Here is a 19,580-nt window from a genome sequence, read left to right as displayed (position 1 = left end):
TTAATTTCTAATACGCTCATATAGTTGAAAAGTTAGAGGTACCTGAGTTTCGAACCCCTTGATCGAGGGGCCGGGTTTCGAGCACTAGGATATCGCTGCTTTTTTATCTATTTAAATTTAAAGCTATTAAATTATTTATTATTATTAATTAATTAATTATATAACTATTTAAATTTAATAAAATTATAGGTTTTAGATCCCTTTGTGGTTCAAACACCACCGCCACACTTATTTCTGCCTCATAGCGTTAAGCGCTGCTATATTCTGGTTTGAAGGTTATTGTATGTGAGCCATAGTTATCCGAGGCGTTCCAGCTTAGACCTCAGGTAAGAATATCTAATCCTATCTGGGGTTGATAATAGATGTATGCGGCAGTAGCCATTTACCATCAGGTAAACTGTATGCTCGTCTGCTACTCCTATATTATAGAAAAACATTGCTTAATTTTCTGATTTCAGCCACAACAATACACTTTGAGAGACAATGCACGACAAATTACACAAGTTTGACAACAGTTGGTGAACCAACGTTACACTTGAGAACTACTATTGCATTAGAAGGCTAGTTCTAAGTTCTAGTTGTTATTAAACATCGCATCCAATTGTGTAAAATTATACAAATTATCTTCATAGACTCATACTTAGTTAGTAATGAAATAATAATTATAGTAAGCTACTAAAAACCACGCTAAAATCGCACAAAGAAAATTGTTAATCCTGATTCCTGACGATCCTGAGGAGATTGGGATAAAATGATTAAAATCGTGTATTGTCATAAAAGAAGAACCGAATTCTTGATAATTGCTCAAAATTATAAATTAATCGTACCGCTCAAAGTGGGTAATAATAGAGTTTAAAGATTCTGTTACACACATACAGGTCAAGCTAATAAGAGCGTGGTACAAATAAAAAAAAATGAAAACTGCTTAATCGTTTTTAAGGAGACTTCCACAATAAAAATTTTCCTTCCTTATTCAACTTTATTTAAACCTATTTGCGGCAATATTTCAAGCAGAAGATCTATTTGAGGTCGATCACAAATACATTGATGTGCCTGACGACTAAGTTGGAACAAAAGTTAGGTAGTTTCAATAATTATCTACCATATAAAACACTAAACGATGGGTGAAATAACATGAAATATATTATATCTTGTCAATTACATTTTCATCTTATACTACCTCAACTGAGATCCAAACCACGGTACAAATATATTCTTATACTGTGTCCAAACAGAAAATCAATGGGGCTGTCTTTCTTCCATGATCACTTTTTTTTATTGCTATAATTTTTATCTCACAATTGATAAGCAGATTGATAAGAACACAAGCTTGTGTAAAATCATAGGAATTGTAAGGACTAAGATGCTTCCCTTGCCACATCCTTCAAACTCGAACACAGCAGCGCTTAAAGCTGTTATTAGGGAGAAATAGGTGTGGCGGTAGTGGCGCAATAAAAAAAAGGTTTATAAACTAGAAAAAAACATATCATCTTTTTATGATGCCAAAATGACTGACCTGGGCACTTATAAACAGAGCTATAGGAGTATAGTCGCAAAGTTCTAAATAGAGTACCTACTGACTAATCATGACAACGTTTACAGTTCCATTTCACGCTACATAAAAACTGCTTTCGACCTCATTTAGGTAATGGTCTCACTAATAAAGAGAGATACAAGCGAAAATCAAATTAAAAGATTTTATTTATATAATATAGATATTATAGAAGTAGCAAGCGAGCACGCAGTCCTGCTGATAGTATGTGGCTACAGCCGCCCACGGGCATTTATAATCAACCCTAGTTAAGATGAGAGTCCTACCTAAGATCGGCCACAGATATGTTGCTCCTGTTGTCACTGTCACTCACGTGTCACCCTTAGGCATATACATTTTATTATATTTTTTTAGCATTAAAACAATTAATAATTCATTTGGCAGCAACCATACAGGTGTAGTCACCATTGCATAAGCCAAGGGACCCGGATTCAATTCCCAGGCAGGCAGACATTAAAATGACAATTGTCGACCATCGAAAGTTCTAGGTTTGAGGGTTCATCTTGACTTTATATGTGTACAAGGCATGTACCTTTTCCTTTCCTGTTTTTTTTTTTTATATAATATAAGAGTAGCAGACGAGTATGCAGTCCACCTAATGGTAAGTGACTACTGCCGCCCATGGACATCTGTAATCAACCCCAGATAGGATTAGATATTCCTACCCGAGGTCGGCCACAGATGCGCCGCTACCCCTGAGGACTAAGCTGGAACGCCTCGGAAAAGTCTGTCTCTCTTATCACACCCTTCAAACCGGAACACAGCAGCGCCTAACACTGCTGTTATTAGGTAGAAATAGGTGTAGCGGTGGTGCCGCCGGAGTCGAACCACAAAGGGTTCTACCACCTTCAAACCTTCTTTCCTGTTATACATTCTAAGTTTAATTTCCACACTATTGCAATACAATCTGAAATTACAATTTCTAATTTCTTAATATACCTAGTAGATACATAAAGTTTCGCATGTATTTATTCTCCGAGTATAGTCAAAGGGTCTTACCGCCCTTTTATGTTCTTTAAAAAGTAGTGCGAAATGGGTGCATAAAGAGTTCAGAAACTCCTAAAACAGGTTCAGTGTTAGTTTTAATTGTGTAAATTCCCAGATTAGAGAAAAACTAAGGTAGGAAAGTTTTGGTATAAATCTGGTACAACTGGCTGAAAAAGACTTAAAATTTTCTTTTTAGATTCTTTATGGAATAATAAATTAATGATTATGATTTGAAACAAGGCCTCTTAAACAAGGGTCCAAGGTTCGAATCCCAGGTAGGCACCTTTGATTTTTCAAAAATATTGATTTTTTGAGTATTAGAAGAAACCCGTCGTTATACATATTCTGTGAAAATTTCAAGTGTCTATCTATTATCTTAAAAGGTTATCCCTTTACCCTGAGCCCTGTAACAGGCGGACAGACAAGGGAGGCTTAGTAATAGGGATCCGCTTTTACCCTTTTGGTACGGAACCCAAATAACGTAGATGTCGATCGAATAATGAGACAATAACAACACGCTCAAATATACCACGCTCAAATAAGTCAATAATCTTCAAATTTAATCCATCACAAATTTCCATAATTTACATGACAAATCTTGGCGGAGACAGCAAATTTGTATTTGCGACAATAATTATATTCCTTGTGATAGCTCCCCGTTGCCTAATATCGCGCGTACTGTTCCCTAATCAGGACCTCTAGCGTTCCGGAAAACAAAGTTACATAACTAATTTAAACTTACATGAAGAACACGTTGTTCGAATCCGGAGGTACCACAGCCACACCTATTACTGTCTCATAATAGCAGTGTTAAGCGTTTTGGTCTAAAGAGAATAAAGGGCAAAGAGAAAAGAGTAAAGAGCTTACCTTGCTGAGGCGTTCCAACTTAGTTCTCAGGGGTAAAATAACACATCTTTGGCCAACCTCAAGTAGGAATCAAATCTTATCTAAGGTTGATTACAAATGTCCGTGGACGGCGATAATCACCTGCTCTCAGATACACAGGATTCTCGTTTGTTATTTCACTATTACAAAAATAAGCATTTTTTTTGGAAACTGCGACTCCCACAGCTGTTCCTTATAAGTTATAACATTCTATAAACCATACGACATACAGAACCCAAACAGTACGATAAACCACGGTTACGAAGTTCTCGACATGTCTTGAAGCCGTCTTTACAGCCCTTGAGGGGCTGATTAGAGGAAGCAGTAGGCACGGTACATTACTAGCGAAGCGGGAGCAATATACAGTATTGGTGTAAATTTTGCGACGGAATTTTTTTTTTTAAATAACTGTCTAGTTAACCAACTAGTCAGACTCAGTCGGGAGTCCTAGGTTCAAATCCCAGACCTCTGATTCTTCACAGTCATGAGAGTATTAGAAATTAATTATCATTTGCTATACAGGTGAAGGAAAATTACGTGGGGCAGCCTACACCCCTAAAAAATAGCACAATTACCAGGTTCTCGTCTTTACAGCCCTTGAGGGGCTGATTAGAGAAAGCAGTAGGCACGGTACATTATTAGCAAAGCGGGAGCAATATACAGTATTGGCGTAAATTTTGCGACGGAAATATATATTTTTTTAAATAACTGTCTATAGTCTGATACATAATTAGGTGTCCAAAATGTAAACAAAGAAATGTCACTGTCAAAATTAACAAGAAACAAATACTTTAACAAACTTAACGAAAAACGACACAACGATACACAATTTAACAAACGCGTTATGTAAACGAGAAAACATTACAGTTCTATCACAATCACGAAAATTAATAATATCAGTTACGAAACTTAAAAATAAACCACGGTTACGAAGTTCTCGACATGTCTTGAAGCCGTCTTTACAGCCCTTGAGGGGCTGATTAGAGGAAGCAGTAGGCGCGGTACATTATTAGCGGAGCGGGAGCAATGTAGAGGAATATCATTATTGTCGCAAAATACAAATTTGTTATGCCTCCGCTGAGATTTCGCGTAAATTTTGAGACGGAAATAAGGTAATGCAATTTAAAAGTTGAAGATCTTTTTGTTTTTACGTCACCTGATGTACACTTATTTAATTAATAGCAAGAAATCAGAGATCGATTCTTTGGGCTCTTTTGAAGTTGCTACAATTGTCAATATGTAAATAGGATTTAGTTTATAAGTTTTATATTTAATTTATAATATGGTTATATTATTATGATTCTCTTTTTCATATTATTTTAATTGTTATAATGTTTTTGCTATTTATATTATTGTAACAAGACTTGAAACTAAAAAGTTGAGTTTTATCAAGTAACATACACAACATACTGAAAAAAATTAACTTTTCAATTTGTAACGGGTACCTTTTTTTTGTTCACGAGGGGAAAACCTTCAAAAGGTACTCGATGCCGTTGTGCCGACACAGGGTTATGTGGGACTCTTACCGCACTAAAACCCCCCCGGTGGCCGTCCTCAGTCTTTTAGTCGTCTCTTACGACAGGCAGGGGATACCATAGCCATATTCTTGTCCCGGAACTACAACGGGTACCTACTCACGATCCAAGGATTTTTAATTTTTCGTAAAAGATAACTTGAATTTTGTACAGAACCCTAAAGACTACAAACGACAGTCTTCCATTCCCTCTTTATTCACGAATACAGTTACCAAAACGCTAAACCACACCTTATTCGCAACATAAATAATCCGCCGACTTTATTTCGCGATAAAAAACCTAACATGTATAACAAAGCCGTTCATACAAATTATTCTGCTCCGACGTACTTTATTCAAATACAGGAAAGGGATATGGGAACCTAATTTATATTTTATCCCGTTCTCGTATGAAAAAACACTCCCCGGCCGAAGATAAATTTAAAAATCATTGGCCGAGAGCAAATCTGGCCGAATCATGAATATTTTCATATTTGTCTATGCGTAGAGCGGCGAACCATAGAGTAAACAGTACGCAGAATCCTTTGTCCTTTTGACAGACGTAAAAGAATGTTTTATTTTTGCTTTCTGTTTTTTTTTTTTGTATATTTTAAAACCAAAAAACCGAGGCATTTAACCGCTATTGTAAGGTAAATACGCGGTGGTGCGCTAAAACAAGTCACAAGAAATTGTATTAAATGTCAAAATAGAATATTGATTGTTTTCATATTTATCTATGCGTAGAGCAGTGAATCATAGACCACTTGTACTTAATATAGAATACAGACATTTTAATCAATTCTTCAAATTATTACAACTATTTTGGTTTCGTTGTCAAAATTACAGTAAGTTACTATGCTAATATGGGTGTAATAATTGTAATTCAAATATTTAATTTCCATAACATTTAATATAAGTTTCTACCACCTTCATAACATTTTACCATATTCCCAGAAATGATTTACCTTCTGAATAAAAACAAGTTATTATCTACGCGGTTAATGGGGCAAGTTAAACTGAGCTTGGAGGTAGAACACCTTTTGCTACTTAGCGCCCGGCATATTGCCCGGAATGTAATATGCATTATACTTTATGCATGCGTGCAAATACTACCTACTGTCACCTTTAGTTGCATGAAATACTACCCACTGTCGCCCTTCACTGCATGAGATTTTGCATGAAATCGGCATATTATATCGGCATATGCATATGACGTTGGATTTAGTGATTTATAACGCACAGGTACATAATATAAGCAGCGGGCAATGTGTTTGAAAGTTTGAATTCTATCATCATTTCAATCAGATACATGCAAGTAAAATTACATGAAATTAAATCTTATGAGTAATTGTCTTCGTACAATCTATTATTGTCCCACTAGTGATTCAGAATAACATATTTTTAAAAATTCCATTCGGATACTATTCACTATAGTTTTACTAACTTATTAGTTAGCCACCAAATTAAACTACGACTGGAATCCTTTTGAATGTCTTATTTAATACTTACTATTAACTAATTTTATACTTCGCGTGCTAGCGGATTTTGAGCGGCCTTGCAATTTTACGCGGACTATAAAAAATTTAAAATTTAAAATTGTGATTATTCGTCAACTTATACATTTGTATTAGATGCAAAAACCTATCAAAATACGCTTTTCTTTTCCGTAAAACCAAAAGCCTCTGTAGTTCAGCGATCTATAAAATATGCATATGAAGGGAGTCAATCCCCACTGCACGGCGAGCGGCTTTCGACAAATGCGCCAATATGTACGATATTTCAGTACCGAAGCCAAATGTTATGTACTGATTATATATAATAGAATATAATATTATCTTTTAAAGATTTAGGTAGTAGTCATAGATTAGTAAAGATTACTCACTCCTAACAAGAAAATGTACCCAGTTTTGAGAATTGAAACAGTTGCGTAAAAAAGTTTTGCCACGTCTCCGTGCTAAAATGTCCCTAAAATATTTGAAATTATTATTATAAATTATTTAATTATCATGAAAATTACGCAGTATTAGTTATTTATTCGTAAATTTTCTCTAAAAATGTTTTTATTTGTCAAGAATTCAAAAAAAGAACTTACTATAATAAGCCATTTGCGGCTTCATTCAATTTCAAGGCGGCGAAGTATCTTTACTAATCTATGGTAGTAGTAAGTAAGTAGTAGTATAGTAAGTTTCTACTCATTGACATTTGTAAACATCTCCTTGAAGTCGATCACAAATCCTGAGGAGTAAGAGGATGAGTTCTGTGCCACTGCTGGTCATCTGCACAGGTCATCTCGCAGAGTGAGAGGACCTTAAGTTTTAGTCCACAACAGTGGCCAAGTGCAAATTGGTAGGCTTTAAATAAATAAATAAAAATAATCGCTTTCTACGCTCACAGCCCCACACTAGGATTCCCTGTGTCGTGGGTGCCATGGACACACACATAGACAAATACACAGACACCCAGACCCAGGAACAGAAATCTAAATTCATCATTAAGATATCTGTCTAGCCGGGGATCGAACCCGGGACCCTTTGCGCGTCAGACCGGTATGGTGACCGCTCCGCCATGCGGGTCGTCAAAGCTTTACAAACATTTGACAACTTTATTTTTTAAAGAACTCTCAATTGATAATTACAAATATGCACATAATTTTGACCCTGCAACCACAACCTCGGACCCTACAAATTTCTCTTAGGCTATCACTACTGTTATTTAATTCAAAATTATTAATACGAAATCAAACATGTTAGTATTGAATAACCTATTGCAAACTGCGAAACAGAATAACATGAATTCCCGCCAGAATTCTAATATTATTTGTCAGGGAAATACGTCCTTGATTAAGTCAGGCAAAGGTAACTCGAGAGATACAGCCGCGTAATCAGAAAATCAGAGCTCTAATCCAATGGTCTATTCCTGCAGCTTCTACGTATTTCTATTTCTAAATCTACTATCTAGATTTAATCAATATCTTGTGCATTTTGTTATTTCATTTATGAATGTACTGTCAGTTCAATATGAATATGTTTTTAATAGTTTATTACATTTGGGGCACATATCATCGAAATTGGTTTTAGATTCTTTAAATTAATGCATATTTCTTATTGTAAGTAATATTTTATTTATATTAAATACTACTGTCATACTAGAATTAGTTAATGGATTAACTTGATATATTTACACAAATTCCGGTATAAATTATTTAAAACATTTTGATGTTTATAGCAAACTAGCTGACCCGGCAAACTTTGTACCGCCTCAAAATCTATTTATCAAATATATTCATGTAAAATATAGCCTATGTTACTCGTGGATAATGTAGCTTTCGAATGGTGAAAGAATTTTTAAAATCATTCCAGTAGTTTTTGAGCCTATTCATTACAATCAAACAAACAAACAAAGTTTTCCTCTTTATAATATTAAGTATAGATAACATGAATTTATTCATCAAATATCTGTGACCGGGGATCGAACCTGGTACATCCGCGTCTGAGTACGGTGCCAAAAATTGGGAAATACGAACGGTCGAAAACATTACCCTCTACAGGCGGGTAGAAAGTAAAAATACGCTACAGAATCTCACGTCAAAACATACACCAAGGACAATCCCTTAGATATCGGATTCTATTTACTTAGCCCTTTTTGTTGTTTGCATGCCATTTCTACGCCAATAAATTTTAATAATATCGTTTATTTAGGCTTCGCGTACCATGTTATAAGGGATCATAATAATATTCAAACTCATACTTACAGATTAATATGTATGTTAAATAAAGAAGGATTTCTGAACAAATAGTAATCTATAAGTATACTAGCTGACCCGGCAAACTTTGTGTTGCCATATAAATAAAAAAATGTTAAGGGTGAAGAACCCTTATCACTTAGGGGTATAAAAAATAATATGCATATAAAATTTGGTGAAAATCGGTAAAGTCGTTTCGGAGGAGTACGGTAACTAACATTGTGACACGAGAATTTTATATATAAGACAAATCATGTTTTTGAACACGCTTATATCCGAACCGTTTTCAATTGAGGTCTGTCAGTATAGTTGGTTTCAGCTTAAAAGATTGGGAACTATTGAACCAAATAGTCTTATTCAATCCATTACTGTCCCCTACTAGGCACGGACGTCCTCTCAGAGTGAGGAAGATGTGAGCCATAGTCCACCATGCTGGCGTGCTAAGTGGTAGACTTCACACACCATCGAGAACTAATATTTTTCGAACTCTGGCGTACAGGTTTTCTCACGGTTTAAGCAAGTTTTTTAGCAATGATAATTAATTTTAATACGCACATAATTAAAAAAATATATAAATGTTTATTCCCGTTCAAAACTAAAAACAACGTATTTATAACCATAATAGTTTATTGTTTTGTTTTTGCGCGCTGAATTTGTTTTTGTATGAGATTTCCAATCTCAGGGCTGCTGGAAGAAATTTCATTGTGAAATAAGCAGTCCTTTGTACTTTATTTCTATTATGTTTACTATTTATTACTTTCTCTGTGTACAAAAACTTATAAAATAAATAAACAAATTAGTTTATCAGATAAAGCTCTGGAATTGAAGCTTTAAGCTTCAAAGACACCTTCCGTATAAATTATAATTTATAACCAATATCCGGATGTAAATGGAAGCGTCAGAATATTATTATTTATTTCAAAATGACAGAAATTGCTAAGATCATATTAATACGAGGATATTCATATCTTGCTAAGATGAACCCAGTATAGTTCGATCTTTGCAAAATATGACTTACTATCAAATGGACTGCATTCACATTTGCTACAGTCTTATAAAAAATACCGCAGCCTGTTCTTAAGTGGTGCCCACACACCAACTCGAAACGAAAACCGTTTCGCGAAAACAAAACAGTTCATAACAGCACAATCATCCCCAATAGTCCGACACATTAGCCTCACATTGCCTCACGCTGCCTCACGTTGCCTCACAAAAGAAACGTTCTAGCAAAGAAAATATTCCAGTAAAAGGCAGAACAAGTGGCCGTGCCTTCTCACTGTTTGCCTCATAAAATGAGGCGTTGGAAAAATACGCTGTTTTTTCGCATTCTACGAAGCGCGAGCTTAGGCTGGGTACCGACGACCGACTTAGATTACTGTCTAAGTAAAAATACCAGAGAAAAATAAATAATATTTCAAGGTGCTTGTTTATTTTTTTTATGTTAAATGCACAAACCTTTGAGCCCCAGATTTAGGCTGCAAGAAAATAAAGTAGAATTCGTTATACAATCGTTTTATTTTTTTTATTTATTTGACGTGTGACTTTATTTTTTTATTAAAATAAAATTCGTAACATGAAATATTTTTTAAATAATTTTATTTACTGAATGCTAAATATGCGTGGACAAATAGACATAAAGATGAATAGAAAAAACCCGTACTTAAGTAAAACAGAATTACAACTTATTTTAGACAGTAATGTTATTTTCAATATTCTACGATTATTTACGTGAATATTTGATATAATTACGATTTTATGAAATGAAATGAAATGAAATATATTTATTTTGTATAGACCAACGGCGGCACTTACAAATTGTCAGTTACAATATTTTCTTAAACTACAACTGGATCGGAACGCGACCTATACTGAGAAGATCTGGTAAGAAACTCATTGGGTTTGTCTTTTTTAATAATAATTATTCTCTTTTTCCCTTTCTTTAAATGCCATTTATATGTTATCGTCGATTGATGTAACACTACTTTAATTAAGAACCAATTAACTATTATATTTCTTAATTTTACTCGTTGAAAAGAGACAGCAGATGAAAAACAGTTATATACTTATCGTTCAAAATAACATTCATATTAATACGCAATTTAGTATAGATTTTTCGTAGCGACAAAAAATTGCAGCGACTAAAAATCGTTCGACTGTAACACGCCTTATCCGTTCTGTCGTTCTATTCGAGCCCATGTCGGAGCACCCTCGAGCGAAGATCGCATTATTAGACGCGTTACTGTAATTATATTCGAAATGTTCGCGAAAGCTCCGAACACGATTGCGACTAACGACGTACTTATTGTTTGTACGTATTTCCTCACGATTTCTTTAGTATCATCTTGTTATGTCTTTTTATAAAAAAATATAAAATGGGAGTACCAGATGAGCATGCAGTTTCTAATGGTAAATGGCAACTTCCGCCAATGGACAATTTTAATCAAACACAGATAAGATTAGCTTCTATATAATTTGTCTTGCAATTATCCGAAAAAAATTGTTCTTCTTTTTGTTTCTTTCTTTCTTACCTCACGGCCACAGATGTGCCGCTACCCTTAAAGCTAACTAGGCAACTAAAGACGAACTAACGACTAAGCTAAAACGCCTCGGAAAAGTATATTTCTCTTACCACACCCTTCAAACCAGAACACAGCAGCGCTTAACACTGCCATCATTCGACAGAAATCGGTGTAGCGGTGAGGCTGCCGGAGTCTAACTAAAACGTGATCCACCTTCAATAGATTGAAATAGCAAACAAGCTTGCATGCCTGATGGTAAATCACTGCCGCACATGGACATCCGTAGCCAATTCCATATAGTACCGATGGTACCTGAAGCCGACCATAGATCCCTTACCACTTCTTAGGACTAAGATAGTCTCCTCATACGTAAGTCAATCGGCATGCATATATTAGTAAAGATACTTCGCCGCCTTAAAATTGAATGAAACCACAAACGGTTGATTTGTCAGTTATTTTTTTTTTAATTCTTGACAAATAAAAAACATTTTTAAAGAAAATTTACGAATAAGTAACTAATACTGCGTAATTTACATAATAAATAAATAATTTCAAATATTTTAAGGACATTTTAGCACGGAGACGTGACAAAACTTTTTTACGCAACTATTTCAATTATCAAAACTGGTTACATTTTCTTGTTAGGAGTGAGTAATCTTATCTATGCCGGCATGTAAAATATCTTCCAGGCTAGGAATAGGTGCAGCAGTCGAAACATACGTAAGCCCTTTTCAAACTGGGAAGTCATGCCACGACCCGCGTGGCGGAGCGATCACCATACTGGTCTGACACGCAAAGGGTCCCGGGTTCGATCCCCGGCCAGACAGATATCTGAATGATGAATTTAGATTTCTGTTTCTAGGGTCTGGGTGTTTGTGTATTTGTCTATTTGTGTGTCCATGGCACCCACGACACAGGGAATCCTAGTGAGTGTAGAAAGCGTTATTATTATTATTGTATATTATTATGTATTTATTTATTACTTATGCCTACAGTGGTACTGTAATAGAATAACAAAATATAATCTACTGTGTTTATTCTCTGCTAAAATTTCGAGTAAAAAATCTCAAGCCTCGACTTCAGTATCCAAACATTCAAAAACAAAATTATAATAGAAATTCGCCGAGTATTCCCCACTGTATAATGTACTGGACCGTGATTACACTGTTATTTGTGGTCCATGTCACCGCGAAATTATAAAAATATCCAATTTCAAAACTAAGTAAACAAAATATAAAATAAATTTGAAAATCTCTTATTTGTTTTAACTATATTTTGAAATATGCTATGCGTGTAACTTGGGACGCGCGGTGGACTATGGTATAATCCTTCTCATTCTGAGAGGAGACCCGTGCCCAGCAGTGGGACAGTGATACGTATGATGTAGTATAACATTGACATAAAAATACACACTTTTTTTACACAACTACTTGAAGGCGGTAGATCCCTTTGTGATTTGACTCCGGCGGAACTACCACCGTATTTCTGCCCAATAATAGTAGTGTTAAGCGCTGATATGCTCTGGTTTGAAGGATGTGGTAAGGGAGACATACTTTTTCGAGGCGTTCCAGCTTAATCCTCGGGAGTAGCGGCAGTATAGGATTAGCAGACGAGCATGTGGTCCACCATGGTAAGTGGCTGCTGCCGCCCATGGACAACTGTAATCAAACCCCAGATAGATAATTCCTACCTGAGGTCGGCCACAGATGCGCCGCTGAGAACTAAGCTCGAACGCCTCGGGAACGTATGTCTCCCTTACCACACCCTTCAGATCATAGCACAGTAGCGCTTAACACTGCTGTTATAACAGAAATAGGTGTGGCGGTGGTGCCGCTGGACACGAACCACAGGGGTTCTACCGCCTTTAAGTTCCGATTGTGCCTCTGTGATTACGAAGGATTCTGCCTTCGGAAGTTTCGATTTCAGTTAAAAAGTGATTAAATATAAGCGCTCAGTGTAGTTAAAAATTAAAACGTTACCCAATAACGAGAACAGGCTTTAATATTTTATAAGGAGTGGCCAACGTTATTGGCTGTATAATGTAGGAGGCCGTGACTCCGCTATTTTATTCTGTGCTCAGTAATAAGGTTATTTATTATTTTAGAGACAGATATAATAATCTGATATGACAGATACGGAGTCATCTTTGTAATTATTGAGGGCTAAAGCATTAGTGCAGAGTTAAGTTGTACCAACGGATTATTACTTAAATAAATAAACACTTTCTACACTCACAGCCCCACACTAGGATTTCCTGTAACGTGGGTGCCATGGACACACACACACAGACAAATATACAAACACCCAGACCCAGAACAGATATCTAAATTCATCATTCAAATATCTGTCTGGCCGGAGATCGAACCCGGCAACTTTTGGTACTTGTAATATTTATTTCTTTTGAGCAATGACTTTTCGCCATATTGGTTAATGCTCAAAGGGGCCAAGATTCAATTCCCGGGCAGATAGACATCTGAATGAATTTGGATATCAGTTTTGGTCTCGGTGTTTGTATATTCGTTTTTGTATGTGTCCATGGCACCCGCGACACAGGGAATCTTAGTGGGCTGTGAGTGTAGAAAAAGTATTTTTAATGTGTGCATATTATTTTTACACTGTTTATCACTGCTTTTTACCCGACTGCGGCCCAACACACATTTTATTTTTTCATATGCGCTGGTATCTTATATTTTTTAAGGTGGTAGAACCCTTTGTGGTTCGACTCCGGCGGCACCACCGCCACACCTATTTCGACCTAATGACAGCAGTGTTAGGTGTTGCTGTGTTTCGTTTTGAAGGGTGTGGTAAGGGAGACAGATTTTTCCGAGGCGTTTCAGCTCAGTCCTCAGGGGTAGCGGCGCATCTGTGGCCGTCCTCAGGTAGGAATATCTAATCCGATCAGGGGTTGACTACAGATGTCAATGGGTGGCAGTAGCCACTTACCATCAGGTGGACTGCATGCTCGTCCACTACTCTTATATTATAAAAAAATTGAAGGTGGTGCATACTGCATGACTTAATACATACCAATATACATTTTGGTAGTGGGTTATTGCGAAGTAGTTTCTGTACTCAGTTTTTCTGCGAAGTAACACCTTGATTATCACGCCAATAAATGGACGGTCGTATGGATTGTTAAAGCATATACAAAGATAGCGATAATATGTATAATGTGTAACGATATTGGAGCAAAGGATTTAAATATTTTATTAGTGCCGGGCGGCGCTCTTGGCTGCATAATGTACTAGAGAGTAAACTCTCTATTTTTACTCTGTGGTTCCCAACGTGCTTTTTACTCTGTTTAAATTTATACTAGCTGTATTTAGTCTGTTGTTTTTATTATAAAGGTTTTAGCTTCTATAAAAGCAAATTGAGTTGTTTCTTTAAAGTTTTCAGTATTGTACTAGGCTCTACTTTCACGTTTTCGACTGCATTACAACCATCATCATCAACTCATTACTGTCCCACTGCTGGGCACGGGTCTCCTCTCAGAATGAGAAGGATTAGAACATAGTCCACCGCGCTGGCCAAGTGCGAATTGGTAGACTTCACATACGAATGAAAACTTTTTTTTTTAGATTTCGCAGGTACACAGGTTTCCTTCACCGTTTAAGCTAGTGATAATTAATTTATCAATTACCCCAAAGCCCGCTCATATTTGACACTGTTTTTGACCCAGGACAATATATTGAGCAACGACTTCAGATGTATGTACTACAGTAATATTTATTTTAATTATTTTTACTTTGTAGTGCCATAGAAGTCGGTTGTATTTTTTTGTTTTATGTTTTTTATTGTAAACTTTTATTTCACTATTAAACAGGACATGATATTTTAAAAGCAAGGCTCCTTCAGTTATATGTACTTATTTAGTTAAGTAACAGAATAATAACCTTAACAAAGTCACTAGAGTTGAGGAATTTAATAATAAAAATATTAAATAAAGCGTTTCAACTTATTACGCTTCAGCGTTCTCAGAATCTGCAAGAGACCGTTACAAAGAGTTCTAGATTTGTAGCACAAAACCTTTTACCATTCCGCTATTGACTAGGAAGAGAAAAAGTGAAGTGAAAGATTCTCGATTCCTAAGATTGAATGAGCTTTGTTCGGACAAGTGATGCTCGCTTTTCAAATAGCGTCCTATTAGATTCTCGACGTCATGACTTCGATTTCTATAATCTTCACCACACGTATTTGTTTTAAAATATTGGTTGATTATTTTCAAATTCTATAAATAAATTTAATTCTCACGTACAAATAAATAAACAGGTTAAATAAAAGCTTCTAATAATTATGTTAAAAGCAAAGCTAGACAAGAAGTATTTTAATACTTCTGCTTCTTTAGTTATTTAGTTGTAACAGTAACAACATAATAACTTTATCAGAAGCACTAGACTGAGTTGAGGAATTTAAACATAAATTACGTAAAACATTTAATTAAGCATTCCGATCTAATATTCTCCAAGCGTTTTCAGAATCTACGAGATACCGTTTCAAAGAATTCTAGATTTGTAGCACAAAACCTTTTACCGCTATTGACTAGGAAGAGAAAAAGTGAAGTGAAAGATTCTCGATTCCTAAGATTGAACGAAGAGCTTTGTTCGAACAAGTGATACTCGTTTCAAATAGCGTCCGATTAGATTCTTGGCATCATGACGTCGACTTCTGCTATCATCAGCACATCTTTTTATAAGTGCCAAGATGGCACTGGCCCTTAACAAGAAATTCCAACAAGCTAAAACATAGACTACATACTTTGTTGCAACTTCAATATTATTAAAAAATGCCGTTTAATATTACGCACTACGAAGACAAAAATCTATTTTTCAAATTATTAATAGATACTATTGCAACATGATTGTGTTTTTTTATAGAAATGGTTGAAGCACAGGAAACAAAGCTGCAGTCTACCATAAATATATCTAGGATTCCTAGAAAACAATCGAAAATCTTGCTCCATAAATCTTTATACACAGAGACTTTATTTATATTAGAAACACACACGAATTTATTTCGAAGAAATACATTGCGGCATAAAAAACATTGAATTAATTTTTCAGACCCTTACCACGAGTTTTTACGTTTTGGCAAATATGGCTGTTTTGGTATTTGTTTACGTATTTGCCCATACAAATTCCAATCAGCGCCCCCAGCGGATTGTATCAGAACTATAGCGTCAGTAACCTAACATTAAATGTCTAAATTGACAAAATGACGCTTTATGTCTTGTCTCTCTTTTTTGCGAACATGAGAGGTAGACAAAAAGACTTGATCACTTATTGTTACGTTTACTCAGTCTACTGAACCAAACGGAACAGAATAATGGATTGAGTAAACGTAACGTAAAATAGTAGGATGTTTTGAAAACTCATGGTAAGGGTACTGAAGCTTTTAAACGCCAATCATAGTAGAAAATAAACATTATGGCAATCAAACAACCGTAGCATGACACCGTACTATACATCAGATATCGACTAATCATACCGCTATCTGCGACTAACAAATCGTTTTCGATACCGTAAATTCAGCTAAGTGGCACTGGGCAGCACGCAAGCCTCTTGTGTAAACATTAGCATCGATTGTATCTACGTTATGGTGTTATTGTATGTTGTGGTGTAGTTTTAAAGTGAGAAAGAGTATGGGTCAACCGGGTATCAATTAGGTATTAGAAATTAATTATCACTTGCTAAACGGTGAAGGAAAACATCGTGGGGAAACCTGCATAAGGTGTTCGATGTTCCTGAGAGATTTAAATAAAAAAAAAGTCAAAGGTATGTGAAGTCTACCAATACGGACTTGGCCAGCGCGGTGGACTATGGCCTAATCCTTCTCATTCTGAGAGGGGACCCGTGCCCAGCAGTGGGACAATAATGGGTTGTTGATGATGATGATGATGGGTATCAACGCCATACTTACTTCTAGCACGAAACAATAATTGGGTTTGGGTTTGATGCAGACTTACGCGAAGTAACCTCTAAGTCCTTAGGAGTGGTATTGCATCTGTAATCGGCTTCAGGTACAACCCTTGTTCTATATGGAGTAGGTAATAGAAGTCCATGGGCAACAGTGACTCACCATAAAGAGGCACGGATATGTTTACTACTTACTACTACTTACTCAGTCTTATAAAAAAACTAGCTTTTGCCCGCGGCTTCGCTCGTGTTACGAAGTAAAATTTCATCCCCTATTTTATCCCCTTGAGGGTAGAATTGATCAAAATCCTTTCTTAGCGGATGCCTACGTCATAACATCTACTTGCATGCCAAATTTCAGCCCGATCCGTCCAGTGGTTTGGGCTGTGCGTTGATAGATCACTATGTCAGTCAGCCACCTTTGAGTTATATATATTTAGATATTCATTTTGAAACCTATAAAAACCTAGTGGTTTCAAAATTGGCTTCACAGTCTGTTACATACGAGGGTCAAATCTTAAACCCGTATTTTATTTTTTTAAATATGTTTGCGTATTCAAAATTAATGTTCACTTGTTTTAACAAAGATAAAAAACATGGCAAGAAAACCTACACCTCAAAGAAATATACCTATTTAGAAAGGTGCTAAAGGTGTGTGAGATATACCATGTTGCACTTGGCCAGCGCGATGGATCATGGATTAACCTCTCTCACTTAAAAAGGACGCCCATGCCCAGCAATAAGATAAATTATTATAACAACTGCTGGACACGGACTGTATACTCGTTTGATATTTCAAAATTTAGTTAATTGTATCAGGCATTACTTTGCGGAAATCCATGTTATTAAGTTAAGATTAAAACAACTTCGCAACAATCCGCTACAAATATGTATGATGGTATATATCTTTCCCCTTACTTACGGTACCTACGTCGGTTAACGTACTTAACCGTCGTAGAGTCAACTTACCCTGATGATGCTCCTTTTTGGAGCGAAACACGTGTTGGTGGTGGTATGTATGGTGGGGTATATTTTTAATTTTGTGCATCTGCACGCATCCTTTGAGGAAGGGAGGGTAAATACTGCATGGTTTAAAAATATATATCATCATACATATTTGTAGCGGATTGTAGCGAACTAGTTTTAATCTTAACTTAATACTTCAACATTTATAAAAGAAATAGTCCATATAATTACTCCTGTCTTCCTGTTATTTTTTGCGCTTCCTTAACTGTAATACATGTTCAATGACATGAACCAAACGTCCCGTCTTGATGTCCCCGAAGGTCCCGCGGGAGACATAATCCGAGACACATTATCCCTGCTTGAATCTTGTACGTGTTCCTGGGACGATTTCCGTTTGCTAGCGTACGGGAATAAAGGTTTTTTGAAATATAAGTCATAAATTCAAAGGTTATCTACCTTATTGAGTAAAAAGTAGATTTGGGTTGGTTTGCAGAGAACAAATAGTAGATGAGAGACTGTAGTAAAAAATAGAAGATACAAAAGGCATGATACGTTCTGCCTTAATAAGTACAGGGACTAAAAGATACATATTCGGTACATACCATCATTCATATATTACACGCCATCATAAATGTTGGTAGCGGATTATTGTAAAGTAGTTTTCCTTACTTTATAACGTGGATTTCTACAAAGGACCTAATACTAATCATTATAACGAAATTATAACAACATTGTTTCAATAATTTCATTACATTTTAAAGGGAGCGTCAATTCTCGTAGAACCTCGTAGCACGACGCTACGATTGCTACGCAGACTAACTATTAGATTAGAACGAAGTGAATCAAAGTTGTTAATTATATTTATTGTATAAGAAATATGAGCAATGAAAGCACAATGGGTAAATCTCAACGTCTCTATCGGAGTCCGAGGTTCAAACCTAAGATAGGCACTTCTGATTTTTAATTGTTATGTGCGTATTAGAAATTAATTATCACTTGATAGAATTGAAAGAAAAAATCGTGTGGACCTACACGCCTGAAAGTTGATTCTGAAAATGTAAAGTCTATTCACACTTGGCCAGCACGGTGGACAATGCACCTCCTGAGGTATTCCCGGGGCGCTATGTAATGGGGCTCTTCAAAAATGATTCAAAAAGAGCTCTAGTCCAAAGCCGGCGATGCAAATGTCCATAGGCGACGGTAACTGCTTTACATTAAAAACTCGTCTTTCTGATCGTTTAGGTAGAAATATAAAATATATATATGGCATAAACCCTTATTATGAGAGGAGACTCATACCCAGTAGTATAGGTTGATGACGTACAGTTCTATTTAAGCAAAGTTTCTAATTATATTTATTGTATTAAAAGTAATTGCTTTACCAAAGTCAACAAAGTTTTGTGATTCGACCGAATACTTAATCGGCTTGGAAGTCTCAAGGTCTTTATGATAACACAGATTGATGCTTCATTGTCAACCATATTTTCCCATTCAAGGTCCCGTT

The sequence above is a fragment of the Epargyreus clarus genome, unplaced genomic scaffold (assembly GCF_041222505.1).
Source record: "Epargyreus clarus isolate Ecla_fem2 unplaced genomic scaffold, WU_Ecla_fem_2.2 ptg000032l, whole genome shotgun sequence".
NCBI classification, from domain to species: domain Eukaryota; kingdom Metazoa; phylum Arthropoda; class Insecta; order Lepidoptera; family Hesperiidae; genus Epargyreus; species Epargyreus clarus.
The sequence above is the reverse complement of the archived record's forward strand: the minus strand, read 5'-3'. Positions refer to the sequence as shown.